Raw genomic sequence first — 16,675 nt, forward strand, 5'->3', positions numbered from 1 at the left:
GAGGATCCAGGCAACTATAGGCTGTCGCGGGATGGAGAGCCCGGCAGAGCTGGCAAGCCAAGCTCAGGGTTGCGGTCACAGTGGGTTGGCCGGGTGGTGGCTATTGGCATGGACAGGTGGGATTATTGGCGTGGAGTCAGGAGAGGTGGAACCAGAGCGGGGTGAAATGCAAATATTTATTTGACTTACGCTTTGGCGTAGGCAGAGAAGTCTTCAGTTACAGTTAGGAACGAACAACAGTAAACAACAAAGGGGTCTGTTGGCCCACAAGGTTCAGTCCGAAGACCTAGTCCCAGGGCTGGTCAACAGCTCATTAAGTGGGAATACAAACAATAAAACGAAAACTGTAACACGTGAACCGATGAGTCGCGTGACGCCAGTCCAAGGTAATGGACAATCGGGTGGTCGAATGAGAAAGCCGAGGTCTGAAGCCAGGAGGTGATGAAGCGGAGACGTCAGGTCAGAGGGTTGAGCCGAGTCGTAGTCAAAGAAGGAAGCCGAGGTCGATGATCCGGAGCAGGGTTAAAACAAAGTCCAAAGGGTGATCCAAAATCGTAAGCCGAAAGTCAATACCGAGGTAAATCAGAAGCTGAGAATACAAAACCGCAATACGATCGCCGTAAGCAATACGAAAGCCGAGTGAGGGAAGAGATCAATAGGCCTGAGAGCCTGACTGAGAGACAGTCCCTGCAGCAGCACCCTCTGTCTCCACGCGGTCTCCCCCCTGAGGGAGGGGCTCACAGAACTTTTATACGAATTTAGTAGCCAATCAGGGTGCTCTCCGCAGAGAAATTTCTAGTCTGATCACCTCATGTCAGGTTCTGACTGAGCATGCTCTCAGTCAGAAGCTGACACAGTCTGAGCATGGTCTGTGGGGAAAGTAGGTCAACAATGATTGACAGCTCCGCAGGTCACCCAGGGGGCACGGGCTGGGTGAGCCTTGGAATTTTCCACTCACAGAGTCAAACCACGCATGTCAGCTTAACCTCTTCTGTGCTGACAGCATATACTCAAAATTTTTGCTCTGACTTAGGCCAGTTAGTCTCACCTCCATCCTTGCCAAAGTCTTTGAAAAGATTATTAAGGCTCATATATGCGAGAGCCCGCAGTATAAATAATGCTGAGGGGAAACCAGCATGGGTTCGTCGCAGGTAGATCATGCCTGACTAATCTAGTCTCTTTTTATGGCCAGGTTACAAAACACCTTGACACAGGAGTAGGGGTTGATATCATTTACTTAGACTTCAGGAAGGCCTTTCATATGGTATCACACCCCATACTGGTGAACAAGTTAAGAGGCTGTGACTTGGATGATTATACAGTCCAGTTTGTGGCAAATTGGCTAGAGGGTGATACCCAGAGCGTGGTAGTGGATGGGTCGGTATCGACCTGGAAGGGAGTGGGTAGTGGGGTCCTGCAGGGCTTGGTCCTTGGACCAATACTCTTCAATGTCTTCATCAGTGACTTGGACGAGGGAGTGAAGTGTACTCTGTTCAAGTTTGCGGATGATACAAAACTGTGTGGAGAAGTGGACACACCAGAGGGCAGGGAACAACTACAGGCAGACCTGGACAGGTTGGACAAATGGGCAGAAAACAATAGAATGCAATTTAACAAGGAGAAATGCAAAGTGCTGCACCTAGGGAGGAAAAATGTCCAGCACACCTACTGCCTAAGAAATGACCTGCTTGGTAGCACAGAGGCGGAAAGGGATCTCGGAGTCCTAGTGGACTCCAAGATGAACATGAGTCATCAGTGTGACAAAGTCATCAGAAAAGCTAACTGCACTTTATCATGCATCAAGAGGGATGTGGATAACCTGGAGAGGGTCCAGAGAAGGGCCACTCGTATGGTTAAGGGCTTACAGGCCAAGCCCTACGGGGAGAGACTAAGGCACCTAGACCTCTTCAGCCCCCGCAAGAGAAGGTTGAGAGGTGACTTTGTGGCTGCTTATAAATTCATCATGGGGGCGCAGAAAGGAATTGGTGAGGCTCTACTTGCCAAGGCGCCCCTGGGGGTCACAAGAAATAATGGCCATAAGCTAGCAGAGAGCACATTTAGACTGGACATTAGGAGGAACTTCTTCACAGTTAGAGTGGCCAAGGTCTGGAATGGGCTCCCAAGGGAGGTGGTGCTCTCCCCTACCCTGGGGGTCTTCAAGAGGAGGTTGGATGGGCATCTGGCTAGGGTCATCTGAACCCAACAATCTTTCCTGTCTATGCAGGAGGTCAGACTTGATGTTCTATTGAGGTCCCTTCTGACCCTAACATCTATGAATCTATCTGTGCATCTATGTTTACTCAAATACAAGATGAGGTGCATGGGGGAAAAGTCCCTGCTCTTACATATGCATACAAGGAAACTTAATACACTGTTTATCATTAAATGGCTGCCAGACGCACCATGTGCTTAGCAATAGAAACCAACTATGAACTTGATTAAGTGTATCTAACACTGACCATGACCATAAAATACATGGTCCACATGGGACAAGTATGCTGATGGAAACCTATCACAAAAATGGGTTAGTACAGCCTATCTGAATAAGATATGGGGTAGTAACCATGGAGTGCAGTCACCCTCAGCACTGACTCTTTTCCAAGTCATTGTGAGCCACTACATTCATACATTTTGACTTCCTCTTCACTCCCACAGCTGAGCTGCAGCTTTCTTTTCCATTTTCAAAGATTCCTGTTTTCCACCAGCCTTAACTGTTCGGCAAACATCACCATAAGTGGGCTGAAAACAGTTCACCCAGAATTCCTGTTGCCCCCTCTCTCAGCCTCTTGCATGTGATAGGGTAGCCCCACCCTCCATGAGGTGGAGTTGGACCAGGCTGCCTTGCATCTTATCTATATATACACTTTGGAGGACCTGTGGACTCATAACAAGAACCCCAGGTTGGAGTCATGAATGAATGCAGGGCTTGTTAGTACATGGATCCTTTGTGGATGGGTATCTGGAGTACATACATATACTGAGAAGTGTTGAGCTGGGGAGTCACCATGGACTGAAATGCTGTTGACTCTATTGATGCCCAGACCAATGAAATATGTGGTAAATCCTAAGTCTTTTGGCTTTGGACTAATAGCATGCGTAATTTGTACTACATATAAATCTGTACAAAAGTGTTGCTTAAAAGCGTGTTTTTAGAGTACCTGTGCTAAAGCATGTAGCAGTTGCAAAAAAAGTAAAATGCATCAATTCTGGATGAACTAAGTCTCTGGGTACTATAGGTAAATCACTAGAGCTATGTTTATTTTAAGCTCAGTGTTTTCAGATTTTGCTTCTCGTTTCCATGTGCTCATGGAGAACAGGGTCTGACAGTAAGAGGGTGGGGGACTGAGAGAAGGAAGAGAGTAGGAGAGGCAAAGAGGAAAGGGACTACCTGACCCCCCCTACCCCCAGATTTATTTTCCCCGCTGTAGCAGTGGGAGAGGGATAGATTCACGGCAAACCTCCATAATTAGATTCCATACCTGGAACATTATAATGAATTTATAATTGTTCCATATATAGAATCTAATTATTGGAGGGTCATCTTATATTCTGGCTTGTCTTATATTCAAGTAAATATGGTATATTAAGATGCAGCATCACACTTGCTTGTATACTGAAGTGTCTCTCTTTCAGCTGACATAATTATATGACCCTGTCTCAGCCAGTTACCCATCCTATAATCAGTCAGGTAAGCAGTACTGAGAAACTATTTTGTACTAGCATGTCTCATCCAAATGCACTTTTCTCTTTATGTTTAGAAAGTCAGGCATAAATGCCATGGGCCACATTCTATCCTCTATAATACTAGGTAGAAATCTAAAGTGCCTTCATTGAATCCTCATAGCTGCATTACGTTTACATGCAGCTATTTGAGTGCATATTTTGACCCCAACTGTGAGCATAAGGACTTGTCCACAATAGCCCTGATCCTATAGCTATGGCATCCATAAGTCTTCCCTAGTGACCTCTGTGCAAGAAGCAGCTGCAGGATAGGAACTCAAGATTCCACTTGCATCTAAGGATGTTTACCCTACAGGCCATGCATGTTACTCTTTGTGCCTTATGGATTGAATACTGCTTTATTTTTTCTTCTTTCAAATGTTGGTTTGGCAGCTTTGAATTTATCAGTTTGGGATATTGACAAAAGAGCACAAGTGACCAATTAAAAACAAAACAAAACAATTATCCTGGAAGAAATGCATTCCTTTTGTGCGAAGTAGGAACATGAAGTTGCACTGAAGGAAAGCCTGAGCTTGTAACTCCAGAGGTATCCTGATGCCTCTATTCAACGTATTAATGCAGACTGTGAGGTCTTAACTGGAATGCTGGCACCTTATTGCTATTCTGCTCTTTTTTTTATAGTAGTGGGGAAAGATTCATAATATAGATGATTAATTAGAAGGGGTCCGCTCCATTTGGGGTTGGGGCTAGGTAGAAACATTTCTATGCCATTCAGCTTGATTCTTTACAAGCTGTTGTGTCATGCTGTTTCAATATTTGCACTGTCCGGAATTAGGGGCTGCGCCTGCCTCCCATTAAAGTTGCTGGCAGTTTTGTCACTGATGGAGCAGCTGAGCAAGCAACTTGCAAAAATTCATTTATTCAGCCAATCTGCCTGCTGCTTCTGCTCATCTTTGTCTGTCATCCTTGTGTCCACTCAGGTTGGTGCCCTAAACTGAAAAGGACTCTGGCCATGGAAACATAAAGAGGTTTTCTTGGAAAATTCCTAGTTGGGCTAATGCATGGGTGCTCAACCCCTGCCCCAGGGGCCAGATCTGGCCTCTGGTTCCATGTCATCTGGCCTATGGGGCTCCCCATGTGTCCATGGGGAGCCCTATGGGCTGTGACCCTGTGTGCTAGATTGTGCATGCAAGGCAGTGTGGGGCCTGATCCTGATTTACTAGGGCAGAAGGAGGCAGCATGGGGCCCTGGGCCCCCAATGCCAACATGCAGGACTGACCATGGGCAGCTTGGGACCCTGAGGCCCTTATCCTAGCACCTGGGGCCAGACAAAGAAGGTGCAGGGCTAGCTGAGACTATGTGTGGTCCAATACTAGTGTGTGGGATCAGATAGGGTCTGCAGACTGGTCCCTCACCACTCATCTGGTCTGTGGGGCCAGTAGGTTAAGCACCAGTGTGTTAATTTAAAAAAGAAAACAAGATAGAGGTGGTTTAGTTGGAAACTATTAGTTTACACACTATGGCTGCATCCAGACAAGGTCCAGTGGTTAGCGGTACTAGTTTGAGATTCTGAAGGCCTGGGCCAACTCCCTGCTCTGCCAAAGTCTTCCTGTGTGATCTTGGGCATACTGTTTGTGGCTAGGTCTACCATCTTCAAAATGGGATTCATATTTTTTATAGTTATGGTGTCAGAGAAATGCATTAGAAGAGTGTGAGGCAGTGAGGTACTGTTTTATTGGGGGGGGTATAAGTTATTAAGGGTATTTTTTTGTCATGGTCAGAGAGGTGGCTGCAGTTCATGGAGGCATACCCATGCTACCTTAACAGTAGTTAGCTCAGGTACAAATGTGGGAGCAGCAGGAAACTCAAAAGCTGCAAAACCTGCTTGGGAAGCCTTCAGGTACTTAACCCAGACCGGGTTTCCTTCTGCTAGCATGACCCAAGCCAACTGGCTTAAAGGCAGCCTGGATACATCTACATGAACAACAGTCACATCTTTGACTACAGCATAGATATACTGTAAGTAGAAGGATAATAGTAAAACTAGGAACAGGACGTTGGTCTCCCATGCCCCACTTCAGTATGTGTTGTTCTGGAAGTGGGGAAGGGACACAACTTTCCACTTTCTTGGGATTTGTCAGACCACAGCAAATATTTAGAAATATCTGATGAAACCTTTTGCAAACTTGAATGCCTGAGCCTTTGAGGAGCTATGTGCACATGAGCTGGCTAGAGATGAGTACTCTTTTATCCTTATAGGTTCAGTCCCAGAGTTCCTTTGCTTTATCTCCTCTTCAGAACATAGTGCCAGGTTCACCACACATTAGCAGTTGGGAGTAAAACTGCCACAGAGGTAAGAAGCCTAGAAAATCAATGGTGACCATTCCTCATGTTGCTTAAAGGAAGTGCTCTCCAGGCCCCTTGTATATGTCCCCTACAGTTTTGTAAGGGTAGAACATCTATGACCATAATTCTTGTTTGCACAGAAACCATCAAAGGGAACCTCTGCACGAGTAATTCTGTAGAGCTTAGCACAGCACATCCTTGTGCTCCTGAGCCTTGCCTGGGCCATAGGCTTGAAATCTTTGATCAGCATTGCTTTTTTTTCCACCCCTTCTTACTTTTTTGACACCTTGAGGCCTTTGTTTTCTCAGTACCTTCTCTGCTTTGTATGACTTGAGATCATGGACGGTTTGCAAACATTGGTATTAACCCATAGTTTTTCTCATGTTGCAAAAAGTTTTATATCATTTTTGTTTATAATGTCATGCAAAGTTTCTTCTGTTTAGTCTGCCTGGATGTGTGGGATCCATTACTACATACCCAACTTCATTGTGATTGCTGTGACCCATCACAAAAGTTCTCTCCGTGGAGTCTAGGGGGGAAGTGGGAACAGTGGGGCAGGGCACCGGAGAGGTCATAAATAAGGAAATCCACAGTCCCTTCCAAATAAGAATAGCTGACCTCAGGTGGGCCAACAGAGGGTGGACGAGTACAAAATGCATTTGTGGGGATAGGACATGGTAGTGTGGGTAAGAGATCTCAGGAGTAGGAGCAGCCAAAGACTGCTGTTTGTCCCCTACAGGAGGGCTCCGCTGGAGTTCCAGTCACTTAGACCAACTCTGAAAAGGATCCCCTGTCAGTGTACAGGAGAAGAAATACAATATTGGATTGTCCCTACAAAGAGGGACAATCTGAGGATCCTGTTCTGAGGATATTTAACAGACACATCCCTTTTGTTCTCTGTGATATTTTATGTCTATGTGATGCGAGGCAGCGAGTGCTGTGCAGAGATGGCCAAGTTAGCTCAGGCACTGGAAACAGGGTACCTTCCTTATTGCACTGCTACTCCTGCGGCTAGTGAGCTATACTGAGAAGCAGTGCCTGCAGTGTCACACTAACATGGCTTTACTGCTTCTGATTGTGGGGCTAATGCGTGCAGAGTTAGTTTGGGATGTTGCTGCACAGCACTTGTGCCATATGGACATACCCTTGGCATCCAGACTACTGGATAACATATCCATTGAAGAATGCTGACTACACAATGCTGCAATTTTTATTGATATAAACTTGCTTTGTTGAACAGTAAAGCATAAAGAATAAATCTGACATCCTGCTCTTTGTTATTTTCCCACAGGATCCAGAGAGGGGGCGTTAAAATTATCAGGGATTTTTACGTTTAGTCCAAAGTACAGCTGCTTTTCCTGCATGTGTTATTTTTTATGATGGTTCATTTTTGCTGATATAGTTTTAATTCCTTCCCCATTCAACCACATCCCCCACCTTTTTTTTATTTGAAGAAAAGCAGAGCTAAGAAATGATTTAAAGCCAATCAAACTTCTGTGGCTTCCTTTTGCGTAAAGAATCCAAGTGCAAAATTCTGTGCAAACAGCCTTCCATTTATATATATAAAATAATTACAAAGACCTTGATCCTGCAATGAGCTCTCTTTGGAACTCACTGAAGTAATGGAGGTCTGGACAGGGGCAGGATTTATAACAGAACCACAGCCTAAGGTCTGTCTTGTCTGCATAGAGAGCTGTACTACTCTAAATATAAGATAGTTGAAGCAGCATACCCCCCACTGTGGGTAGTTACACTGGTATATAGGTGCTTTATGAAGCTATAGTAATTTTTGCATTGGAAAGGGAATAAATATACAAGTATTGGTATTAATGAATTTGTACCAGGAGTTTTATCAGTCTAACTACACTATATATATATATTTAATAGGGCTGTGCGAAATGTCACTGGGTGTTTTATTTCAACACTATTTTGACTCGTTTTGAGCTCGAGACAGCGAAATTGAAAAGAAACTAAAGGCTTTGAAACAGCCTTGAAATGAAACAAGGGCTGTCAGAACATTTCAAAAGTTTCAAAATGTTTTGAGTTTTGAAGCTGGGCCTGCTTGCAGATAAACAGAAACTAAGGAGAGGGAGGGGGAAGAGGAGGGAAGGACTGCTCTCATGTTGACCATGTAGCTGGCCAGTGACTGTGATCCTTCCCTGAGGTCCCTCCCAATCCCAGGGCTCTGGGGCAGGGACAGAAAAATAGCTATACCTTAACACATGCATGGGCACGCGTGCGCGCGCACATACACACACACAGCCACACATGTCACAAGTTTTGTTTGTCAGCATCTTGAGGTGCACCAAACTCCTTGAAACTTGGCAGACCTCATGCCCTCAGAGGGGGCTACCATCCCTGCTGTTTTCATCCAATTCTGCAAAGAAATGACAGTTATAGGCAGTTTGGTGCTTCCCCATTATAGCCTATGGGTGAACCAGCAAATTGGTTCAGACAAAACAAAACAGGACAGTGCTTCGAAATGAAATAAAACTCTAAACGAAACACTGTCCCATTGAAATGCTGAAATGGAAGTCAAAACAAAATGGTGTCATTTCGCATTTACATCATACCCAATCAGTATATTGGTAAAACTTAATAGTATAAACCAGGCTTATTTCTATAGCACATTTCACAATAAGCCCTGGGGTGCTTTGCAAGTCAGTGCAATGAAAACCACTGGAAACAGAAACTTTCCCAGTGGGATTTGAAAACAGAAATTGATCTGTTTTCTTGAATATGAATAGGTTGTTAATTCCATAATTTAATCAATTTCACTTTTTTAATCAAAAAGGCTTACCTAGAGCTCTTAAAATCCTTTAAAAAACTTGCATAAAACCCTGTAGGGCATAACCAGTTGCCTGCATGAAGCTAAGGAAAGCTCACTGGTTTTGCCAACAAAATGGAAACAAACCTCTGGCACCTCTGAAAAAAATCATGTTTGCTAAGAAAATAGCCATTTGCTTAGATTATTCAGATAACTGTCTGTCCTAGTACCTGTTTGCATGAAAAAAATAACAAACAAACAACAAATACTTTTAAGTAATAAACTCTAACTTCATTTTGCGGTCACCCAAGCAAAAGTCTGGCCCACTGAGATGAAGATGAAAATGTCTCTAAACTGTGAACACTTAAAGAAAGTATCACAACTTCACACACCCTGATCTTAAAAATAAACTTCAGAATTACGAACAGAAAAATGGAAGTTGGAGGGGTTTAATGTGTTTGCTTGTCTCTTGATTCCCCTGATAACCTTTTCATTATCCAAACAGGATGACATGTAAAAAGAGCCATTTATCTCTAGCTGGAATCACTGCATGGTACTGCTGTGTCAGTTTCTAGACACCACTGACTCCACTAAAGAGCAAGAGATGTAAGCAAAGGACAACCTTCACTTCTGAAAGTTTAGTTAGACAGCATGTAATAGGGTGGGTAAAATAGGAGTTGAGTGAGAGTGGAAAGCAAGGAAACAATAAAAGGGAGTTAATCCTAGAGTAATTTTATGCCTAGATGAATGCCTATCAGTAACTCACCATTTGTCTAGCTACTTTTTGATGGAAATTATCTACATGCACTACACGAAAAGCTAGTGTAGTGAGCAAATATACCAGAACAGAAAGAATCTAAATGTGAGTAAAGAGGAAGTATTTCTGGACAAGGGACCTTATATCACCATAGACTGAGGATGAAAGGATGGGGTAGTACCTGTTTTATGAAGCTGGAAGTGTCCAAGGGTTTGAAAGAAGGTGCCTGCCTACTTTTTACTGATTTTCAGTAGAATTTGAATGCCTAGCTCACTGAGGTGCATTTGAATAATTCCAGCTTAAATGCATAATAAATATAAACTCTGTGAGAAACAAATGCACAAAAAACCCCTCATTCTTTCACTTGTATTTATCCTTCCTGTTCTACTTTATTTTCCTTCCACTCCATCGATTTTAGTTGTATCTGGGCTGTTACAAAGAATACTATTTGGTGGGAAGAGAAGGGAGGGGGGGAATCTTGCATTTTATCATTAAAGTTTCAGTGCCAATTAAAAACACATCTATAATATGAAGTAGAGAGAGAGAGTTAGTAGACTGGAAGACCGGTGCTGCTTTCAGATCAATAGATGAGCTGACATTGAGGCTAGAGGACTGATAGAAGTAGTGGAAAGGATAGGCGTATTTGGCAGATTTCTGAAGGTATTCAATAGTGACACAGAGATGGAGCTGATAAATCAATACTCTATGGACAGATTAGATTGATATTTTAAATGTATATGGAACTGTTCTAGCCAGGAAAACTGAGCAACTACAGAGGAAACAGATAAGCAGAGAAACATAAATTCATATTGGAATATCATTTTAGTGTGGCTTTTAAAGGGACAAACTACCTAGAAAGTAAAAATGTATTTCCTACTTGCATCCGGAAAGCCAGATCATACAGTGAAGTGGAATAGTACTGTTACCCCCAAATTTTTTTATGTTAGTGACTCTGTGTTAAATTAACAAGTCTCAGTGGCTGCTTGTACATGCTACAGGGGTTTACTTTGGTTTAATTCTCCCTAAATGGAAGAGGTGGGTTTTTAAAAACACCGCTTCAATTTAGGGAGAATTAAACTGAAGTAAATCCTCATGACATGTACACAAGGGTCGGGCCTGAGCTGCCTGGGCCCAGCTTTGCCACTCACCCCAGCTCTGCACAGGGATGGAGCTAGATCTGCCTGAAACTGTGCTAGGATTGCACACCAGCCCTCCAGAGGGAGAGTTGCCCCTTTTGGAAGAGCTCCAGTCACTGTCATCCCTAGGAGAGGCCCCCCACACACCGCACTCACCATGGCATCCAGACCCACACAGGAATGGCCAGAAGCCAGTGTGCTGGCCACTTTCCTGTGGGCTCTGCCCCCTGAGTGCCCCCAGCACATGGTCTCCCACTCTGGGACACTCCAAAATCACTTTGTAAATAGTTTGCACAGGGAAGAGGGTTTTTTTTATTGTTGGTAGGTGAGGTGGGTGGTGGAGGGGCTCTGTTTATTGTGGAGGGAGGCGAGAGAGGGTGTCTGTTTGATATGAGGTAAATAAAGACTTGTATTTTTGACACGTGTCTGTAATGCGCATAGTGCTGGGGGTGGACAGCTGGGGTTGGGGGTCCATGGGCAGCAGTGCAGGCAAGCTAGAGCGGGAAGTGTTGGCGGAGGTGACTGGCCAGGACTTCCCACACCCAGTGCTCTGGCCCCCACTAGGAGGTGCACAGCTGTCTGGGGGCCTGGGCAGAGGATGCCTGCTGGGACCAGGAAGGCGAGCACCATGGCCAGTAGGAGTGCAGGGCACTGGTCACTGCTGCCAGTGGCAGGGGCTGAAGCAGCCATGATGCAGAGAGGCAGAGTGAGCAAGGAGAGAGCTGTCACGTGCTGCCCCTGCACTTGGCACACTGCTCCTGGGCAAGGAAGGGGCTGGCCAGAAAGCAGAGTGTGTGGCTGGCTTTGAAGACGGCTGCCAAATGCTGGCAGCTGCACCCAGAGCCTAGCATTCCCTCCGGTGTTGGCAGCAGCTCATTTCAGGGCTATAGGAAACTGGGTGCAAATCTGCTTCCTAATTTCTGCATGTGTAGACACCTGCCCGAAAATGCTTACAATGGAATAGCTTACTCCAGAGTAATCTTAGGTCAGAGTAAATGCATGCCTATTATGTAAGAAATCATAAAACAGAGAAAAAGCTATAAGCTAGCTTTAATCATTCCAGGCTTCCTGGGTGGATTTGCAGCTTCTTAAACTGTGCTTTGAAACTGTGCTTATCAACCTTGTTAAACTGTCCTGTGATACCTCCCAGTCTTCTTCTAAACTCTTAATAGAAATTAAGTGCAAAGTTCAGAAAGGTGTCACTCTTGAGTTCATCAGATGCTGTGAAGCTGAGTTCACGGGGTGTTTTGTTAGTGGAAACTTTGACCAGTCTGTAGCTGCTGCCATAGGCAGCAGAAGTGGGGGGAGGCTAACCGGGTTCAGCTCCCACAAACACAGGGAAGCAGGTAGGGCTGTATGGCAGCCCAGCCACAGGCTGCTGCAGCAGGGGGAGAGGGGTGGGCACACTCATACCCTGCACAGTTGCAGCCAGCCCAGCTGCAGGCAGGTAAGTTTTTTCCAATCTTTCTTTATGGCTCTAGGGCTTGTGGGGTGGGGGGCAGATCAAGACCCCCCACAGTGCAGGAGAGAGTGGGGTAGGGGCAGGAAGAATCATTCACCTTGTCCCGCTGCCTCCTGAATTGTGAAGATTGTCCCACAACCCAGCCCAGTGAGGATTTGTGGTGAATGGGGCCCTGGCCTGGCCGGTTGTGGGACAGTCGGAGCCTCGCGGCTCATCCTGAGCCAGTGCAGTGCAGGGGAGCCGGGGGAGGGGGGGTGGCGCACATGGCCCCTCCAATCTTTACATAGTGCAAGGGGAGGCCGCAGCTGCGAGATGGGATTAGCCTTTGCTCCCAGCCTTAGATCCCTGCCTCTGCGTCTTGCTGCCACTGATGCTTTCAAAGCGGTGCAGTGCCATGTGCCTTGCTGCCCAGCCCACCAAGGCACTATCCTGCTTTGGCAGAGAGACATAGCGGCAGGGAGCAGAGGCTGAGCCCAGCTCACAGCTGTAGCCCGCCCTTTCCCCGTACAAAGACTGGGGGAGCCATATGCCCCCCCCTTTGGTTCCCCAGCACCGCACCAACTCTGGATGAGCCACTGGGCTCTGATTGTCCCATGACCCAGCCCAGCTCAGGCCACATTCATGGTGCATCGGGCCCCGTCTGGGCCATGTCGTGGGGCAATTGGAGCCTGGCTGGTCATCTAGAAGCATGGCACCAGGGAGCCAAGTAGCGACAGCGAGTCAAGAGTCATGGAGCAGAGGCTGATCTTAGCTTGTAGCTGAAGCCTGCCCTTTCCCCATTCAACAATCGGTGGGGCACGTGCTGCCTTCCCCTCCTTGGCTCCACTGTACCATGCCTCTGGAGGAGCCACCAAGCTGTGCTGGTCTCTTCTGGGGACAACTCAAGGAGGACAAGTCCTGGGAGTTCCAGCCCAGTGGTGCAGCTGAAGCTGGCCCTACTCTGGCCCCGGCTCTGGGCTCCCCCAGGCAGTGTGAGGCTGGGGCTGGGGCTAGTGTGGGGATGGGAAGCGGCGGTTCACGGGGCCTACCAGCACCGGGCAATGACCCCGGGTGTGGGGGAAGCAGCGGCTGCATGGGTGCAGCAGGCCCTGGTCCCAATCCCGGCTCTGCTCTGCTGTCTCCTGATCCCTGCCTGGTCCCAGCCCCAGCCCCAGCCCCAGCCCCAGCCTCATTTGTCTCAGCCCCTACCCCTTCCCTCATAGACTTTCCCATGGGGGGAGTACACACACATATGTGCGGACATGGTTAGTTCCTCCAAAATTTTTGTTCTCCTTCCGCCTGTGGTTGCTGCAGTGTGGTATTGAGTTTACACTGCAAAATTCACGTGTGCTTTACATTTCTGTAGAGAACTGGGAGCTGTCCTGAGTGAGGGCAGCACACTTACTGGGTGATGAATCCAAGTTAGATCCAAGGTATCTTTTTGGCTTCTCTTCCTGAGTGTGGCCCAAACTGGATCCAGCTAACAGAAAGAACAGCCTCAGGCCTGCTCTAACTTACATCAGTTATTATAATGTAAGTCCTTGGGGACTACTTCATAATTGGTGACTTGCTGGAGTGTCTTTAATGAAGGCATGTATCATGCACAAGTATTTTTCCAAATGCTCAGCTATCCTGACAATAAAAGGCCCATTAAAGAGGAAACAGCTCTCATGCTTTAAGGTTGTAGTGTTTTTGTTTCAATGCTGAATTCAGCTTTATTAAATAATCAGATGCCAGAAATTCTATTTTGAATGAATGAAGCATTCCTAAAGCACTTTCTAACTCTGCTGCGCTTGCTGTTCATAAAATTGACTCCTGCAAGGTCACGGCCCCCAAGGTCAACAGTAGGCATGAAATGCTGCTCTGCAGGGCCTCTTGGTTAATTAGACTATTAAGTTGCAGTCTGGTGCAGGTGAATGGCAAGTGGAATTGAGGATTAACATCAGTTTAGGCCTTTTAAGATGTGCCCAAAGGTCTTCCAGGGTGATTTTTTTTATCCTGCCTATTAAACTGGTGATAGGTCTAAACTGCAGGCTTTGGATCTAGACCTGGATTTTCACACTCTCCTCCACAAAAACCTTGTGGATGTTCAGATACAAGGTTTTGGGCCAACTTGTTGTACAGGAAGAGATGATTTGAGGTAGTTGAATCTGTATCTAAATAGACTCCTGATTTCCCAGACCTGGATTCTTGATTTAGGGCACTCTTACCTTTTAATCAAAGCATTAGTGGAGTTATGTAGGGAAATCAGTTTCTCCACCAGATCCTGTTGGGCATAGGCATCTAATTGCTTTGCTTCATGCAACATTAAGGTTGTTTGCTCACCTCAACAGTGTGCTTTTCTGAGCCAGAACATACTTGTATTTCTCTTTAATTTAACTTGAATCCAAGAAATTCAGAATTTATTATGTTTAATTTTATAATGATTTTAGCACTCCAGTAATTACTTTTCTGTTGTGAGTCTTAGCTGCAGCTTTATTGTAGTTTTTATTTGTATATCTATTTATAGATGAACACACTGTGTGTATATACGTGTGTTCATATGCATTCACAATAAATAGACAGACTAGTGGACAGGGCTATGGCTTGGGACCTAGGAAACTTGGGTTTTCTTTGCTGTTCTGCTGTGTGGCACTGGGGAAGACCCTTAACTTATATGCTCCTGTTTCGCCTCCCACAGTTTTTCTGTCTTTTCTGTTTAGAGCGTAATCCCTATGGGACACAGACTGCCCCTTACCCTGTGTTTGTATAATTCCTACTGCAATGGTGTATTAGTAATGGATAGCCACTTTCAACAGGATTGAAATACAATTACTGATACTGAAACTGCACACAAAATTCTCAGGTGGAGTTAACTGCAGGCATGTACCAGTGGAAACAAATTGTCATTCATGAACCTTGGAATTAAAAATAACCTAACACAAAAATGCCTCTTATGATTAAACAGGATTCAAGCACCTCAGTCTAATTCATTTATTAGATACTGTTGTAAAAACATGGCATTTAGCTAGTCTCATCTGCAGCTTAAACCTAACTTGAACCTAGATTACCAGACGTGAATGCAGAGTACCCTATGCTTCAGAGTGGGCACCCCCTCTGCATTGGTTAGTCTATTTTATTAGAAGTGCGCTGATACATCAGTCTGATATTGGATCAGCACCGATATAAAGACATTTGTCTGTATTGGAAATTGGCTGGATATGGCCAATAATTTGGCAGATAAATGGCCCCCGCATACTCAGCTGGAGCGCAGCATGTAGGCAGTGAGGAGCACAGCCTGGCAGCCTGAAGAGCAATGCCCAGCTGGTAAGTCTGTTGTGGTGGAAGGGAGGGGGGAGGAAAGGCGTGTCGGAGGGCAGATCAATGCCTCCCGTGGTGAGGGAAGGAGTGGGCCTGGGGCTGAGATGGGCTGAGGCAAGCACTGCCCAGTTGGGGTGGGGCGGGCATGGGACAGAGCCACGGCTCATGTGGGGGGCTTCAGAGGGGTGTGGCTCCTGCCGCTATGCACTACTTACCCGGGAGCTGCTCATCTGGTGGCTCATCTGGTGTCTGCTCATTCATCTGGTGGCTTCTGTTGCTGCTCCTGCTGCTCGTCTGCAAGGGGATGGGGGGGGTGGCATGCCCCCAGAGCTGTACCAGGTGGAGCAGGCATGGCTGGGGCCGGGCTGGGCTGCACTTGGGAGGGAGGGCGCTATTGCAAATTTTGGCCTGCTCCCATTGGCCCACTCCCAGCACTGCCATCGCTCAGCCTGAGCGCAGTCTGGCACAGCTCCAGCCCCACGTGCCCTGCACAGATCTGGGGGCACACCTATGCCCTCCTGAACAAGTAGTGGGAGCAGCAGCAGGAGCCGCCAGATGACTGCTGGACAAGCCACCAGGTGAGTGGCTCCTGGATGAGCATTGCACAGTGGTGGGAACACCTCCCCCCCGCCCTCCCCTCCATGCCCCTCAGACAAGCTGCGGCTTCATCCTGCACCCCTCCTGCCCCAGCTGGGCAGTGCTTTCCCCAGCCCCAGCCCCACTCCCTCCCTCACCACACGGGGCATTGATCTGGCCCCCCACACCTCTTCCCTCCCGACTCCCTTTCCAACACAACAGACTTACCAGCTGGACACTGCTTTTCAAGCTGCTGGGTTGGTATTGGAAATCAGATCAGCATCGGCTGATATGCCTCTTTAAAAATCAGCTATCAGTATTGGCCCCAAAAATCTGTATTGGTGTACCCCTACGTTATAGTTTATTTTTAAAAACTATTTAGAGCCAGAAGTGAAGTCTACAGCTTTGCTCTCCAAAGCTGAATGGCTGTTTCACCCTACCTCACCCTCTTTCTTCCCACTTCCCCACCACTGCCCTAACAGGTTCTTCAGCTACCACCTAGCAACCATTTCCATCCGTCATCCTAGCTAACAATGACAGACTCCTGTCTGATGCCTTCTTACTCTACTGATGTCACTAACAATAGATGGACACATCTGTCATAATTATGTGCAGATCTCCATTAATTGGAAAGCATGTTGCTTGCCCTTAAGTCTGCATGGCTATCGATG

At 46.5% G+C, this 16,675-nt stretch overlaps 1 long non-coding RNA gene across 1 annotated transcript; it reads right to left on the minus strand.

Moving 5' to 3' along the window:
- Positions 1-209: 209 nt before the first annotated feature.
- LOC149856599 (uncharacterized) lies at positions 210-16,351 on the minus strand. Its single transcript, XR_016444388.1, has 3 exons — positions 16,233-16,351; positions 15,644-15,798; positions 210-589 (listed from the first exon to the last, which is right to left on the minus strand). It is a non-coding gene; the product is annotated as an uncharacterized LOC149856599 (long non-coding RNA).
- Positions 16,352-16,675: the final 324 nt, after the last annotated feature.

The sequence above is a fragment of the Crocodylus siamensis genome, chromosome 10, assembly GCF_052110815.1.
Source record: "Crocodylus siamensis isolate JL-2025a chromosome 10, ASM5211081v1, whole genome shotgun sequence".
Taxonomy (NCBI): domain Eukaryota; kingdom Metazoa; phylum Chordata; order Crocodylia; family Crocodylidae; genus Crocodylus; species Crocodylus siamensis.